The following is an 18,047-nucleotide window of genomic DNA, read 5'->3' on the forward strand; positions in this document are numbered from 1 at the left end:
TTTTTCTCGCTTAAAACTGGCCATCATTAGGCCAGTAACAATATTTCAAAAATTATTATCCAATAACAGTGTTGAAGATAATCGATTTTTTCCATTAATTAGAAAGAGTGACACGTGTTTGAAATCCCGTCCCGTTATAAGAATATTTCTTAAAAGAAATTATTAATAAGAATTTTGATTCAAACGTGTATACACATAGTTTGTATACGTATAAATTTAAAGATACATAAAATCAATATATTTAGACTTGTTTAATTATCTAGAGCCTTAGATTCGTGTTAACAAACAATATATCATATGTCTTTTGTACACAATATGCATTATCTGCTATCAGATGTCTCGGATAATATGCGTTCACTAGTCTGTGAAATGATTATATATGTGTACCGTGTATACGAAACTAAATTTACCAAAGACGTTACGTAACAAATCATAAATCTCGTAGTCAGTGAGCGTACATAGTTAGAAAATCGTGGTACACTGACTCATTGCAATTGCTGAAGTATACATGTATATTCTGACATATGTGTCTGCTGTAAATATATTTGTGCAGCTCGCATACATACATACATACATAACGCAAATATTATAATACTATCTGTCTACGACTTTGTGCATCAACGTTATATTCATTGGCGATGTTCTGTCATATGAGTCATGGTGTTTATCTAAGATTACTACAATTTATCAAGGCTGCCGTGGGCCTTAGACCATTATAAAGTCTCGCAATGGCTGACAATTTTATTTAGGCAAACCGGTAAACGGATCAACGGATCTACTGTATGTCATACTCTTTTTTTTTTTTTTTTTTTTTGACGTTACCGAAGTGTGCCCGATTATAGCTTCTTTCGGCAAATAAAATGTAAGAAATTGCATTGCTTGCAGAAAAAATACGATTATAATTTACAAGATAAATACTGTAGAAAGCAGGGATAAGGAAAACTTGTCGTGGAACGTGGACGGAACGTCCGACGGCAACCAATCCGATCTGATTTTTTCACGAATATTAAATTGCGATGGAAAATTACGATTACTCTGCGAAACACTGTTCGAGATGTGTATCTAGGTACATATTGAAGTGATCGCGCGAACGGATCGCTGCTCCTTAACCAATTATCGTCTTTCAAATATCCACAGAAGCAACTTATGCTCCGGGCATCGAAGATGCAAATAATACGTCTGCTCGAGATCGAATGCAACGACAAAGTTCCATGTTCGACAATACAGATAATCATATTCTTAACGGAGCACGTCATTAATCGCGTATTAATTGCGCATCGATAATATTCCGATACCGAACAAATTTTTTTTTCCTTTTTAAATCGCTGTGGGTGTGAAATAGTGACGAACCGAACGGAGTTCATTGTTATTAAACGATAAAAGAACAATTCAATAAGTGTAACAAAGCAAACGAAACGGACGAGGAGGAGGTGGAACGAAAGAATGGAGCCTCGAAGACGGCTGCTCGAGCGCAACCTTCGCCCCCGGCGGGACCGTGGTCGGCGAAACACGCGTTCAACAATAAGAAGCATCGAGTGGAGACGAGGAACGGTGGAAAACGAAGGAGAAAGTAACGTAGAAAGAAAGAGCAAGGCAAACGCTTGGTTGTATACGGTATAATTACAGAGGGCAGAGCAGTGGCTAGACCCACTGCAGCAACTTATCGTTGCCCAAGGCGCCAGCATATTCGAAATCGGCGGGACTCGATCCTGTTGCGACTTGGTCCTAATTCGTATTCGTGCCCCGGGTGTAGCAGATAGTATACGTCTCGAAAAACGGCGGAAGGACTGGCAGGAATCTCCTATGTTACGCCCTCCTTCTCCTATCTTCGGTTTTCTTCTTATCTGCTTTTAGCAATGCAAATTTTTATGGTTAACAAGGAATCCATATGTCCTATGATCCTTGTGGATAAATTGTCAGGAAACGCCGTTCGTTAACTCAAAATTTATTAGAAATCCGAGATATGAAACTTTACGATTTGATCATGTAACGTTAGAAATTTTGTGATTTTGTGGTAGTCAAAAGTGGAAAAATGTGTAGCTTCCTCTCTTACGTCTGCGAGGCTGAATTTGCTTCTTCTTTTTTTTTTTTTTTATGCAAAGAGTAAGAGATCTGTGGTAATCTTATTTTTACTCTTAATATGAGAGGAGTAGCGATCTCGAATCCTCTAATTTCGGTTAGCCGCAACCACCGATAATTAACGACTATAATCAGGGGGCCAGTCCACGTGACGCAACGTAAGGAAACGTAACACGGCGCTTCGAGAACTCCCTACGGGTGAGGCGTGTACCTACCCAATTGCATCCGTGCACATATCGTGCATACATGTAGAACATATCAACGTGAGTGACATTCGAGAAAAATGTCCTGATTTATCAGATGTCGTTAATTAGTTTGTGACAAGTTAAATAAGGAAAATGTGCTACACAATTTAAACTATCTGACGGTGTCAGTCACCGTATCGGCTAACGGCTTATAGTTAATTATAACAGACGTATCAGAGTATTAAAGTGATTAACTTTAAATTTCAGCGAAAAATACTCTCGGTGTTAACGAAGATAAATAATCAAGTTCTTCTAATTAGAAATTTCGAACAGATTCACGCGAGTGCTGCCGTTATTTTACTACATAAAGAATTGCTTTTGTTACGGCGAGTTAGCGCAGTCTAAATATTTTGTTCTTATAATTATATGGTGCACGGTTGCACCATAAATGGAAGACGACAACCTTGTACCAGGCTGCGTGAGAGACTCCAACGCGCGATTACGTTTCTCGGTTTGCGTGCAATTCCTTTTTTTCGTGCATTGAAAACACGGAAAGAAAAGAGTTCTCTGAATGCGACAGAATAATGCAGCCGTTCTGTGCAATGCTAAATACGAAGATTCAAAGGAAATTTAATGGAATGGATTACCATTTAAATGAAAAGAAATAATGCTTGTGTCTTATGCGATATTAAGACCGATATCTTATCTAAATCTGCACGTGTCTGTTTCTATTTCATATGGAAATATGCGTTGTGCTCGACTGATATTGTGCGATACGGGTTAATTTTGACTAGTTTGTTAAAAATTCTAGAAAAAAGAATATTCGTGGTTTTTTTTGAAACGAAACGAAGAAAAAAATTGGTAAGTAACTCTCTACTTACTAGTACAGTACGCACCTCGTGAGCAAAGATTATCCACTTTTACGGTAATTTGTAGCTGCTGATGCGCATGCTGTATCGCGCAAGATGGCCGCCAACTCGCGATCGCTGATTGGCGATGGCGGGGCGGGTTATTTGACCGGCGGTTGGTGGTTCCAGCACAGCCTGGTGCGAGTAATTTTGATCGTGATTATACTAATTTCATAGTATATGCCCCTTCTCGGTGGCTTAAGCATTGGGTGAGTTCACACGAGCAACAGTACAGGACAAGAAAGTTCCCGTGCTAGAGAAATCGAACATCATTTCTAAGATTTCTTCCGACGCGCGTCAAAGTGATTTTGTGCGGATTGACATCGGCTAGTCAAGAACGGATTGGCAGAAAATTTCATGCGGGTAAGTATTTTGTATTGTATCGTATCTTTTCCGATAGATAATTTTTTAATTGTATACGATAACAACGTGCACGCGATAACGATGTCGCGATGCATAAACTATGATTATTTTTATAAGCTTACATACGTACAGCGAATTGCTTCATTGCTTCATGTCATCCCTGTACATAAACGCACGTTTGCACGTAACGTTTTCGCCACAGAATGTAATGCAACACATGCTTGGCCATCGCATCACGAATATGGTACACGTTTTTAAAATACTTCATAATGTTATTTTTTCGGGGCGTAGGGAAGAAAAGGATACGCTGATCGTGTGAAGCCGCCTCGGCTATTGTTATTAACGTCAGCTATATTGAACCATAATTGTCCCGTGTTGTTAGCGCGGCGTATTCACGGACGAAAGGCCCTCGTTTTGTTTTCCTCTTTTCCCGCCCCTCTTCTTCCCTTTCTGTCTCTAACATTTTCTATCTTCGTCTCCTTCTCCGTTGCTTCTTCTATCTTTTTCATTCTTGCGCGCTCATTGCCTCTCTCCTCCCTGTGAGCAGCGAGCGGAGGAGCATCGCCGTCACGGCGGTGGGGGCTAAATTACCACAATTTTGTACTTTTTATACCGCGAGGGAAAAAAAGAGGATAATTTTTGGTGGAAACGCAACAATTTTATCGGCCGTTGTTATGTGAGATCAGTTGGTGTCTACTGCCGCTGCGCGTTACACCTGCCCGTCTTGTGTGCTCCGCTCCTCACTGTGGATCAACGATCCTGTTTCTTTTGTCACCTTATTTTCTTCTAAATTCGTTCTTTCTTTCGATTCCGAGGATAACACGTTCGTGATCCTCATTCACGGGATCTATCAATTCAATTTCATTTATATCGCCGCCATTTTGACGCCCTTGACCAAATCCATGTTGCGAATATCTTTTATTTCTTATTCTTATTCCATTTATATAGATGAAAGTGATAATTAAAGATAAGAGTACAGTGTGTACGTTAAAGTGTTTCGAGTGTCTACTTGGAAAAATTGTGTATTTTTTATTCATTCTGGTATTTATCCTTTATATAAGTGATGTACTACAAGTTAAAATATATACACTGTGAATGTGAATGGCCGCCATTTTGGTGCACACAATTCTTTTCCCCAATTACTTCTAAGTAGTGATGTTGGAAGTGGAAAGAGACTCGTGTGAAATTAGAAGATTCGTTGAAAAAAGAAATCTCATAAAATATTGAATTATTAAGATGATTTTCTTGAGAAATAGCAGATAGAATAATGCTCAAATTATGAAGCGAGTGTTGAAGATATATTATAAATGGAAGTTGCGATTAAAAATTGTGAAATAAAATTCACATAGAGAAATATCATTAACAAATGTTCCAAAAATAATTATTAATCTCGTGTATGAGGGATGATGAAAAATTAACATGCCCAATTTATATTCTAACTGCTAACTACCGCACAAAAATATTCTTCGTTTTGCTTTATCCTTCAGATAAATTCTTCTACTCCTCCAACTTGCCTCTGGCACAGGCATCACTGTCAAGGGAGATTTATACTCCTTGGAAACTGCATGCATGCACGGGCACACAATGCTGCTCACTTGTGCGTAAAACGCATACTTCTTTATTTATCTAATTGCATTCCTCCTGAGAGAAGATGTCTTCGAATACATTTTGCCGGGTGATTACAGTTAAATAAGGAAACTACATAATTTATCAAAATTTTCTCCGCCGAATAGAAGAAGGTCGGTAAGAAATATTTTCTCCGCCATCATCTTCAACTCGCGATTTCGAATTTGCGACCAACACGACGCAACAACGATATATTTCACGATATAAAATCCGCCGATTCGCAAAGTGAAAAATCTCGATTCTTTGCGGTTGTTCGCCCGGATCGGTGAATCCGTCGGATCCTTATTGATGCCGAGGATATCTATCGCTCCCGGGCTTGCTGGACCAACGTTGAAAAACGGGGAGGAAGAGGCAATAAAACTGCAAGGGCGAAAAGGACGGAGGTAAATAACGGTGGAGAAGGCGTGGTTGGCGCGATGCGGCGCCCTCAAAGCACGATCGCCCCTCGAGGGTACACCTTTTAAAGAGTTCGAGGTACGAGGACCGTCGAAACTGGGAGCCCTCGAGATAAGATCCTCCTAGTTATCGAACGGACTCCTGTTCACGATCGACGTACCAAAGCCCATCCACGGGTTTTGATATCCCCCGCGGGCGAACCGATCCTTCCACCTTTTGATTTCATTGTGTCTTAGAAATCTGGCCTTCACCGTCAACAAGGACGCTTCTTCCTAAAAATTTCGCGGCATTCGCCCATAGCTTCTTCTTCGAAACGACCTTCGACCGTGAAATATCCATCACGTGAAATATTCGCGACCGAATACAGGCTTCCTGTATCTTATCCGTCGGCCAAGGGCTGCCGTGAACTCGGTTTCGTTTTTGACGAACAGATTCGAAGAGGAAGGAAAACGACGTGGTAAATTGTTCATCCGAGTGGGGCCACCTGGAACAGCTTGATGTTCCACTTCCAGGAAATCGGAAGGAACGTTCGGTAAATTCTTGAGGAAACATTCGTGTATAAATGGGCACCTTCGAATTAGACCAGCCGCGAGGAACACTAACGACGATACGATGACCCCCAAGTTGTGGAAACAAAGGCCGAGAATGTAAGAATGGAAGAACATACATCGTTTAAGGCGATGTAGTAATTACAGGCTCTGTTCTGGGACAGCCACGGCAGATGTGGATAATGATAGCCTGAATGTGCCGATATGTCCCGTTCCAGGGAAGATACATACATAGTTTTCTAGGATTCCAGCCTCGTAGATTTCGATCAGAAATAATCGATACAGTCGAACCGACAAAGTGAAGAGATTTTGATGATTTCAATATACTCGTTTTATTTAGCACATGGAGACCACGTATAAAGTAGGGATATTAATTTATTAGAGAGTAAATTTTTCAGACAAATTGTTTGCTCGTAGTCAACTTCTATTAAAACGAAAATTCCTCGTTTGATTTTGGTCTGATCCATTGTTCGTCTTCTAAAGTGTGTAAAAATTTTACGAGTCTCAGTGTATTCTTTTGTCATGGATGTTTTAGCTAATTGATTATTTGTTGTGGATAGTATAGCTTCTTTCTGTCATTTTTGTTGTTACTTCGATAATGCAATACTTTCACGCTTATGTTGGAAGCCGGGAACTTTTTAAAATTTTCAAAGTTCAATTGGTTTCGTAGCAATTGGTTTAACGTCTGACATTTCACGCTTTTTCTACTCCCTTGCATCCGTGGAGTTGAAACGAGTAATCAAATCCGTTAAGTTACGCAAGATCAAAGTTTTTCTCTGCTAATAGGCCATGTTATAAACATGGTGCAGCGTGTAGTAGTTCCGCGTGAAAACGGAGCAGGTTTAACTGTTTACTCTCGTCGTGTTCGTGGATTGGATAATTGTATCAAACTTGATCCGATGAGGACAACATAATTCGAGGTTGCAATCTTGACACCATCGTGATCAAACAATAAATTCGTACTTCGCAACCCGACGAATCTCTTATCTCTTCGACGCGGAAATCTTTTACTTTACCGACCACACATTTTGTCCAATAAACATTCTGATTCAAGACAAGATACGCAATATTAAAAAACATCAAAAGACAAGTTCACACTTTTTTCACGAGTGAGTTTCCTATCTTCTCAGGAAAGGAAAGAAGGACCTCTGAAGAATTCCAACTCAAACCAACTTCAATTCTTCGATCATCTTCCATTTCTGAAAGGAATCGACATGAGAGATCCTTCGTTACGTCCCCACAGATCATTTCCCCAAGCAGGTGTAGCACGGTACGCACCAAGGCGTAAAAGTTAACGCGTTAGAGAGAGGAGATAATCACGCTCGAGGCAAGTTGGGTCAAATTCGATCCTCGAGACGAGCGAGTCGAGTGTCTCAGAGTTCCATTTTCGAGGTCAGAGGCGGCTTGTCTTTTTCGCGGTGGATCATGGACGGATCGCATAAACCAGGACCGCGTAATAACACGGCAGCACGAAACAAACCGACGAATTAGGTACTATCGGGGTTTCTGCGAAAGCGGTCGACAGACGGACGTAGCAGGACGGACGGATGGACAGACAGCTAGCGCGAGGGCCCAGAGGAACGAGGAACTGTTGAGGGGGGTACACGGGTATGGGGAGGGAAGCCTCGAAAGGGCCTGGCCTCGTGCAATTACGGGGCCCTGCCAACCCCGACATTATCCCCAATTATCCGTGTGCGTTTTGAGGTTAGGTTTTTCGGGGCCCCTCCGGGCCAGTGAGGCGCGCGAGAGCCACCGCGAGGCATCGCGACCCAAACGTAAACCCCCTAAAGAAACGGGAGACAAAGAGTGGAGGGAGGGGGAGGAGAGATGGAAAGAGAAGAAAGTTGGTTGTGCGTATATATCGTGCCGATCTATTATATGGCGTCTGGCGTCAGACACAGATCGATCCGGCACGTTTCGGTTTTCTGGGTTGTGTGCTTCCTCGCGAACAGCACGACCGCAAGGCATGCGACCAATTCGCCGTGAAGGCGATTGATGCATGGTTATTTCCACGACCGCAGATCGGATACCGCCGATGCAATCACGGTGGAAGAAGGTCGAGTGGTAATGAGAATCGGGAGAGAACCGTTAGAGATGGATTTTCACGATCAATAGGTCGTGTGTTATTCGTCTTATTTTTGGATCGGGTCGATATTTTATAACTCGTGTAAACGAAGTGAAATTGTTGAATACTCGGTAATCGAGATCATGAAATTGTAGAGCGAATGGAAAGGGTAACGAACTTGTTCGGTGAATTTATTTGCCGACTAGAGGCGTGAGAGATATTGCCAGTCTTATTTCCAGTGTAATTAGAAATACCTTTAAGTACGTGATACCTGGTATTAACCGATCCATCGAAGCGAAAGCGAAACCGAATAATATATTCATAACTACCCGGCCGAAACCGTTTAACCATGGTATAGTTTACCTCGGACTGACAAGAACAAACTTGCTTTCGTTCGAAGGGCGTAGTTCTTCGCGGTATCTGTTAACCTTTCACTGATCGTTGTTGCGATCTAAAGTACTTGGAGTAGTAGTAGGAAAGGGCGAGGGACGATAGAACGATGGAAATAGGGCAGTTTCGAGGACTCGGGCGGACCTCGTGTCGGTTGGCGTGCTGGAAAAGATTTACAGTCTCCGCACCGGAAAGGGTACGGAGAGGGCGGCTGGTCGAAGAATGGTTTCCGGCGATAGCTTCCAGCTTTAGACCCAGGTCGATACGCGTGCCAGTTTGAAGTAGCATTGATAACTGAAATAAATATATTTCGTAAATTTTGTAAATTAAATAATTGTGGATAAAAATTACTTTTTCTTCGCAATTACGATTTATCCTGATTCTAATTTTCTTTTCTTATAGTTTGAATCACGCGTCAAACGCTATTCGCACGTTTCTCCCATATGCACAATGATTCCTCGTTGCATTCACGAGTTACACCTTTTGAATACAATTTTCATAATGGCATACGAAATGTCTGTGGTATTCACAGTCTGTTGCGTGGCTCCACCTGGCGTACCGAATGAAATAAGGTACCAGCTGACCAATCCACTTAATGTTATATGCTTTCGAACCGATATTCTTCGCCTTCATATAAGTTGGATTACATTTCTTTGTATCAACCAAGTTTGATATCGATGCTTCGTCTTTTCTCTTGTCTTCTTCTTTTTAAAGTCAAAAAATAAAAGAATCATTTTTCCATTATCGCTACAATACAAAATTTCTTGTCAGCCAAGAAATTATCTATGTGCTCTCCTTTACGAGTTTCCATACGATTTGATCAACGTTAAAAAAATCACACATTCACATATTTTTCCATTACGTTTCGAAAAGAAATTTCATACTCTTTGATTTCTCTAAAAATTAAATTCAGAGAACGTGAAGACGTTGTTTCTCGCAAACAAATTTCCGTATGTTGAAGAAATCGCGAGATCGTACGCGTTTCCACGCTTACCAAAGCGCGTGTGTAAGTCTCGAAATATCACGTTGCCCTGCTCTATAGTTCGGTGCCTATCAATCATTTGGCGCATGGTCCGGCAATAAGACTTCTCGAAGGAGGGAGCTATTATCCTGCCAGACTCTGGTGATGCACGACCTCCAAGCCGACGCTGGACCTGAACGATCGCCCGCCGCACGAAAATTCCGCGACTGCATACGAACCAACAGAAATAAAATGGCGTCCGAATCGGATAAAATTCACTTGTCCAGTCTTAAAAAAAAAAAAAAAAAAAAAAAAAAAAAAAAAAAACGTTCTAATAATTTCTACGTTGATTTATATTTTCGAATCGCTTTTTTGTGAAAAAAAAAAAATGAAAATATGATGATGATGAAGAGGAAAGTATGGAAAAAGTATAAAGCCACGGGTATGAAAATAAAATAATGGCGTGTATAAATCACGGATCGATGAAAAAGTAATGTACGCAGCAAGGCAGGAGGAGGGAGAGGGAGAGAATTATGACGCCAGGAAGCTGTACGTCCGTGTTTTATCTTGGACAGGACGGTATAATGAAAAATCGGACAGTACACGTAAGTTAAGGCCTGCTCGAGAAAAAGAGATCGAGACCTCGTTCCCCTCTTGAATATTCATCGTGGCTCGGGTCTTAAATACAATGGCAGGGTTGAAGTAAGATCGAGTAAAAAAGAGTAAAATTTCCTATTATATGGAATAATTATATGAAATACCGATTGTCAACGCTCTTTGAAGAAAAATACGATTTCTTCTCGAACGAAGGAAGAGATATCTCGCTTCCCCCATTGTCAGATCTCTTACCTCCAACGAGACTAATGAAATTATCGCCAACGCGAGAGGAGATTAACCCCGGAACGAAGCAAGAGATCGCGTGATTCGTGAATTCCCTACGGTTAGGCTGAGCCTTCGTTCCGTTCCCATTCGTGACAACTGAGCTGCTGCGATGTGCGTGTGTATTTCGCGATACAGAAAAATTATCAAAGAATATACCGTTCGCGCGAATATGCCGCCAAAGTACCATCACGTAATACGAACGCCATCGTACACGCATGCGCATCCTTTCTTTCTCCTTGAGTTCGCGGACAGACCTAGAGAACACGCGATTCTAAGCTCTGAGGATTCTCATTGGGATCGTGGTTTTAATACTTACACGTAAGCTACGCTACGCGTGTAGAAATTGATAATCACGAAAGAACTTAATGCCTAATTCCCAGGATATGGGAAGGATAGGTGCATGACGCAACGTCTATGCGCAAGATAAGCGTTACTGCGTTCCTTGAATACGCTACGATAGATTTGGGATGGGATGTAATCGCTTATGAAATGACATGCAAATGCAATGGGCATCCAAGGCGAGTCTGGTTTTTCAGGGCGTTACCCTCGGAAATTCTAGTCGGTTGGTTGGTCGATGGTGAACGTTGAGGGCGGCGCATCTGTCGGCGGAAGATTTATATCCCGAGGCCGAAGTTCCTCCAACGGAGTTGCTCGTTGCGGTGTTACCTGCGTTAGGCACGCCAACAGAAAATATTTTGCGAGTATCGTTCAATCCTTTTACTATGTCAATAACTCGAGTACCGGAGTATTAACTAATTGAATCCACATTTTAGAAAAATCAAAAGAACAATCGCACAATATAATTGGGATGAAACTTATTATATTAGGACTCCCTTATTCATCATATAATTAAAATTTAAATTCTTTTTATCTCGTGTTCTTCTTATTTGGTTATTTGGTTCAAGTCTGTCTTATATTTATACAATTATAATCTTATTCATACTTTTTTTACTGACGATAGAGGAAGATGATGATATATATATATATATACGAAGGGATGAAATTTATCTGTATAACCTTGATAGAATAGCAAAAATGATAATCAGCTACCTTTATGACCATGACGTCGAGGTTACCCGAGTTCAGAATCAAAATGGAGGACTTAACCGAGCACGGCGAGAAAACGATGCGCTGCGGCGCGATTATACTCGGCCGCGAGGGCCGTCCAGTCTATCAAAACCCGCTCGGCCATACATCAATGCCATCTATACGTATAATTTCGATGTCGACTGCCGCTCGTTTTATTTGCCGCGTGCAAAAGCGAAGGCGTACGGAGCATGATTTGAGGTTAGGGTTGACCGGCATTGATGCTGCGCGTTCACTTTTTTCAGCGTTTCCATTCGATTGTATCTCGTTTGCCGGTAAAACGTTTGCAAATCCAAACAATGCAAAGTTTAGATTTTTACGAAAAAAATCTAAGGTTTACGAAGTACACAGTTTCGAAACGTTGCCTTTGTCCACACACGTGTCGCACGCATAACACGATGCAACGGGAAAATGGTCAAAATGTATAAACGCGTGTCGAATTGGCTTATCTTTCTCTCGTTAGCCAATATTGGTATAGGATAAATCGTTATTTAGCAAGACGGTGAAGAAGATGCACGGTAATATTGGCAGTTAAATGACACGGTATTATCCGAGGGTAATAAATGTCACAATACAAGTGTAATGACTCTGTAATTTTGGTCACTTAACCGACGTTATACCTTCAGTTATAGACATGCGAGCGTTGTCGATCTTCATTTAACTCGTGCAGCTGGTAACAGGTTGACCAGATAACGCGCCCAGATATTTATTGCATTTTCCACTTAGATACGAGGTGTTACCCTATGTATCTTACTCATTGTCGGACATTTTCATCCATCCATCATGCGAAATACGGTGTATATACGCGAACCCGCGTATATTCCATACTTGTATATCGTGTGATCCGTACACACACGTACGGGACGGGCCTGTGGAATCGCTCTTTTATTGCGTGCCTTCGTAATTTCTTTCTCAGCCTGCTTTCTCAACCTGACACTTAGGAATTAACAGATCGCTCGGTGGCAATTAAACTCCCTCCCCAAAGTCTAAACTCTCTAACGTTGGTTCCCATGGTCGCGCTAGTGTGGCCAGCCTCTCTTGGCTGGCGAAAAAAAGAGCTAGTCGAAATGAAGGAAACGTGGAGGGTTTTAAGGGGGGAGGGGAGGAGGGCGAGGTAGACAGACATCATCGACAACCCCGGCGAACGCGGGGTACGCGAAGTTCCTCCGGTTTGCGCCGGGGTCGTGAGAGCAGCGAGAAAAAAGGCCGGGTAGAAAAGAAAAAGGAGAGCAGAAAAGATACTGGTCCGTTGCGGAGGGCAATATTTACGAGAAGGGTTGGGTTCTGCGAGTTCCAACCATAGGACCTAATTGCACCGGCAGGCTACTCTGATTTATTGGGTTATTACGGATCCTGCGTAAGAAAAGTTCGGCCCGCGTGGTGTATGGATTTCTTTCAACGTTTCGCTATCTCTGTAGCGTTTCAAGATGGCGTGGGAGTCTGGAAAAAGATACTAGATTCCAGTGTCTGTAGGGAATATTTTTTTTTTTATTCCTGAAATATATCGAGAACAAAAGAGCACGAAATACGTACATTTTGTGGCAGATGTTAATCTTGGAAGACTTATTTTTGTGTCCAACCGTTAGTTCGTCGGTTATCATCGATCGTATGATTGTTTTGAAACGCTGGTAATTTGGAATTGTTGACGAGAAATGACAGCCGATATTTTCTGTAATACATTCGCGACATGCGATTTTGTGTTTGAGTGACAGGCTGCGTTTGGTGGCAGCCGGCTGTGTTATTAGGATGGCAAAATCCCAATAATTTTATTATTCTTAAAAAGTAAGATCCTTCCATTCCCATTATCGTAATAGTACATCGTACATGATATATCGTTTTGTTTAAAACGTTAGTTATCTTCGAAAAGGACAGTTGAGGACGAAAAGACAATATACGAGAAACGATATCAAACCTCCAAAAAAAATTATATAGAAACTATCGAAAACTTTCACATTTCATTCTGCACCATAGATCGTAGATCGAATTCTTTCGGCGATGTTAAGGCGATAAATCTCAAAACTAGTGGACCTTGGGGTTCGAACGTGCTGCAAGAAAAAAAAAAAAGGAAAAAAAGATAGGATGTCGAAGATGAGAGAATGCGTTCTGCCAATAGATTTACGATCCTATCCATCATCGTAGCACGCACTTGCTTGCACATATTCTCGTGAAAAATACGTGTTTGTGTGTGTGTGTGCGCGCGCATTACACATATACAAATGTACCTACGATTCCAGAAGAACGGTTCGTTATTACAAGCCACGAGGCGTAATTGTTTCCAAGGAACCGACATGGCGAAGACCTTGCCTGGGAACGTCGAAGTGTTGGCAGCCTTCTACAGGACGTTCCATCGATAGTGCCGCTAGTCACGACCACCGTTTCTAATATTCCTTTCGATTCTGGGGAGGAACCACAAAGTTTCACATCTCTGGCGGCGTTCTGTCGGCTTGCAAAAGTATATAAAAAAAAAACCTCTGCCTATGGATAAACTCTTGGAAAAGACGTGTGCCGTGGCGAAGCGTGTGTCGGTGTAGATCAAGATTAGATAAATTACAATTCGCTGGTGGCTCGATAGTACCACCGCGGTAAAATATGGAATTGAAAATTAGAAGCAGTTCTTTTTTTTTTTTTTTTCTTCCTCTCTTCTTTCGTGTACACGCATGAAAATCGCGTGCACGCGCGCTTTCGGCCATTCAGATCCGTAAGATCACCGTTACGAAGTTCGCTGATATAGATCCTTTTGTTTCAGATGTTCATCATCCATGGCCTTATGGCGAGGATCTTAATGGGATTCGTTAAGATCACGCGACAATCGAGGTGGAAGGAGTTAGCTTTGTAATAGTGAAAACGTTTTTCTTAGATTTGTTTAATAATAAAAGCATATCTCGTACACGATATTCGATCATTTATCGATTTCAAGAATTTTCTAATGTCGCTATTTCCGCTCCTCTTCGGTTGCTATTGGTATAAGGGAAAGAGGCGTAGAAAATGTTGATGATGGAGCGTGAAAAATTTAGGCCGCGAACACTGAACGATGGCAATTTGGTTTCATCTCGGCATGGTAGTTACGCACATTGTAGCGCGAGCCTGTTACATCACGATCGTAATAGATGGGGCGTCTATTTATAACGAATTCCGTGTTTATATGTGATACGTGTAATTAAAATTCGAAAAACTTCGTGGAAACCAGTTTCAACCCGATTGAAATATGAAATTTCGCTTGGGGATGGGCCACACAACGATGCCGCTCCAGGGTGATCTCATTTAATTACCGGACTGTAGTTATTCACCCGGATCTCTCTTCCTTCGTCGCCGAACATTAACATTTTATTTGTTTTCCCAGACGTCGAAGTACACCGATCGCGTTGAACAGTACAATGGTGTGAATGATGGATAGATATAGATCAGCAATGTAATCACGACAATTGTCAGGCTGGTAAAAAAAAAAAAAAAAGCAGAAAACAGATTGGCTTGATATAAATTGATGTCTATGAAAGCGAGGATGTAAATTGTTATCCACACAGTGCAATTTTGCAATCAACCGGCCGGCCGCTAACACGTTCATGTTTACGATTCAATCGGCAGAACGTCAATTTTGTGTTTAGAAACATGAATTTTGTTTTACGCTACATATTTTAAAGTGCATACACGCATGCAGCGTGTGGAACAATACGATCGAACGGGAATGGTGAGTGCTCGTGACTGATGTCTTCATATATCGGCTCCATTGTTGCCGCCATCGTGATCGTAATTTTCACACCAGAAAAATCAATAATCGATGGCGCGGCAATAACGCTGTCGTGCGCTCTCCTTGGAAAGAAATATTATTCGTCACGATTTGCGTTTCGTAGTTTAACAATTATTCTTTTTCTCATTTTCACATCGTAAACATCGTCTAATTGGTAAATCGAGACCGTTGCGGCTTGATATCGTATTGCTTCTTAGAAACCAATTCTCTCCCACGAGCGCTCTCCAACGTTCGTGCAATATTACGCACGTGGAAACAATTTATCGGCTGCTTTCGCATTTTATACTCGTCGCGAATTTGAGAAACGACGGCCATATCGGGCGAAGAGAATCGCGAGACACAGGGGGCACGGCCACCATTTTGAAAGATGGTGCATCTTGCAAGCCGTGCAACCTACACCCACGCAAAGGTAAGGCCGTTGAGAAAACTCAGACCACCACAACCACCCACGTTTGATTCCCATTGGCCGAGCCGTCCTCACCCATAGGAATACCACACCACCCACGGCCTACAGACCCCGTGCAGGTCACTGCCAGTCCTCTATACGGTGTCCCTAACGTATGGATCGCGAAATTGTTCTTTGAATCCATTTATAAACACGACTAAATGAATCGTAGAACGCATCATCTGTCAAAAGAAAATTATCGAAGAATTAGAACCGATAAAAGATGCGATAAAGAAAATGTTTATCGGTTAAACATTAGATTCAAACTTCGACGTTGCGAGCACGAGTTTAGGGAAATTTTACTAGTAACGATTGAATTCGATCGTATTCGGTCGGTTACCGATATAAAAACGTTTTGTTTCTTTCTCGATACAAGTGCTAGAAGCACATTTAGCGAGATGAAGTAGGAAGAGAAGAGATCGAGGAGCCCTCGACACGACTTAGCCGGCGCTCGGATTACAGTGGGTTAGAGCAGCGCTAGATTATCTCAGTGACGGTAAGTATAGGTTAGATCGGCAACTCTAGCCCATCTTGCGGCCATACCAGGAGCATTGCTTCCCCGAACACGTAAGTCCCGCACTCTTGGGGCAAGCCGAGCCACGCGATAATTCATGGAACTTTATGCGCACCTCGTGTAATGCCAGTTCCTGTATTTTTTTTTCGGTCGTCATGACGCGGCGGCATAGTGAGCCACGGTGCTGCACGAGCCTTAAAGAATTGCATGGGTGGTACTTTTCAAGGTGAACTGCCGTTGAAAATCCGTGAGCAGAAATGGCTGGCCGAGTGAGTCGCTCCGCCAAGCTAACGTAGAATCGTGTAATGGAATAATCCACAAAAAATGAATAGAAATCCTATGATTATTTTACGTATATTTTACGTATAATATAATATTTTTACACAATGTTTATGCATATAGAATCATGTTACGTATACGGACACGCGTTAATTATTGTAGTTAATTTAGTATGAATATCGAAGTGAAATCATCCGATCTGTAGTTGTTCGAGCGTTATGAAATTGCATAACCTTTGATCGAAAGATTAACAACATTATTCGATAATAGTTATCGGATAAGATCGGTCAGGTTTTTTTTTGTGTGTGTGTGTATATGTATATCGTTACAGCGTTATTAATTTTGTATGTTTTAAGATTGACAGAAGTGGACGGAGAGATGAAATCTTTAATAGCGCCATGCAAAAACTACAATTTTTTTCATTCCCAGGGCCACTAAATTTTACTACAATTAACGCTAGCAGCAAATTGCTACTGACGATCACGGAGATAACCTAATTACTACATAATATCAGGTAGTGTTGTCGTTACGATGTGTCAGTAGGAAAGGAGGGGAAATTTAAGTATGGCCGAGGCTTTAACACCATCGCGACGCTGGGATAATTTTTGTACTGATTACTGGCACGTGCAATATGTCTGCTAGTTGTCAATTTACTTGTCGACACTTGATAGACGTACAATAGATATAACCGTTCGGAGAATAATTAACAATAAATTTTTCGTGGAGGGTATCATTATAGCGGCTAATACTCCCGATATATTAACCGTTATATTATTAAATAGTTTACGAACGCTAATTGCGTGATTCGTGTGAATCGTTTGAATGAGAGCAATTGGATGATCGTAACTAAGTAATGAACACTCAAACAAATAGTTTTGAATTATAGACTACACCGAGTAATTAAGTTTCTGTCTATAAGTCGATCACGAAGTAAATAAAGCAAACGAGCTATGATAAAACTTAATCTTGTTCAATTAAATTCAATACTTGTTACTATTGAATTTATCATTAATTTATTATATATTTATTCATTATTTTATAACATAGAATTTCGAATATAGGTTATCTGTTCAATGAATTGTTATATTCAATGAATGTATCGTAAAGAAATCTAATAATTTTTTAAAAACTTTTAATTAGATTCCCTTAAATATCATAGAATAAAAGAATACTCTTCTATCGTTTTATCGAAGTAAAATTTTTACTTACATACAGGTAAAGATCCAAAGAAAATACTGGAACGATCTAATTCAACATGGTCAATAATTTTCCCACTATTTCTTGCAAAGCGTTTCGAAGAAAAGCTTTCAGAGGACGCCACAATGCACGTCTAAAGCGCAAAGTTCACCGTCGTGCTAATAGATGGCGAGGATGGTATCATAGTTTGCGTTGAGTACGCTTCTGCTAATTGAGCCAAGAATACCATCTAATTATGATAAAAATGACAAATTTTTTAAGAAGTATCAAACTCAATTAACTAAAATAAACAAATATAAGCAGTTATTTCGATAATATAGCTAATACGTTAAAAAAAAAAAAACACTGCAATATTAAAATAAATATGTAAGTATATGC

The 18,047-nt window shown here is 41.0% G+C and overlaps 1 long non-coding RNA gene across 1 annotated transcript; it reads left to right on the forward strand.

The window, feature by feature from the left end:
- Positions 1 to 3,306: 3,306 nt before the first annotated feature.
- On the forward strand, positions 3,307 to 14,376 carry LOC147656566 (uncharacterized). The gene is made up of 2 exons (XR_015294138.1): positions 3,307 to 3,535; positions 14,236 to 14,376. It is a non-coding gene; the product is annotated as an uncharacterized LOC147656566 (long non-coding RNA).
- The last annotated feature ends 3,671 nt before the right edge of the window (positions 14,377 to 18,047 follow it).

The sequence above is a fragment of the Apis florea genome, unplaced genomic scaffold (assembly GCF_048593485.1).
Source record: "Apis florea isolate Af1SG1 unplaced genomic scaffold, ASM4859348v1 contig_3587_pilon, whole genome shotgun sequence".
NCBI lineage: Eukaryota > Metazoa > Arthropoda > Insecta > Hymenoptera > Apidae > Apis > Apis florea.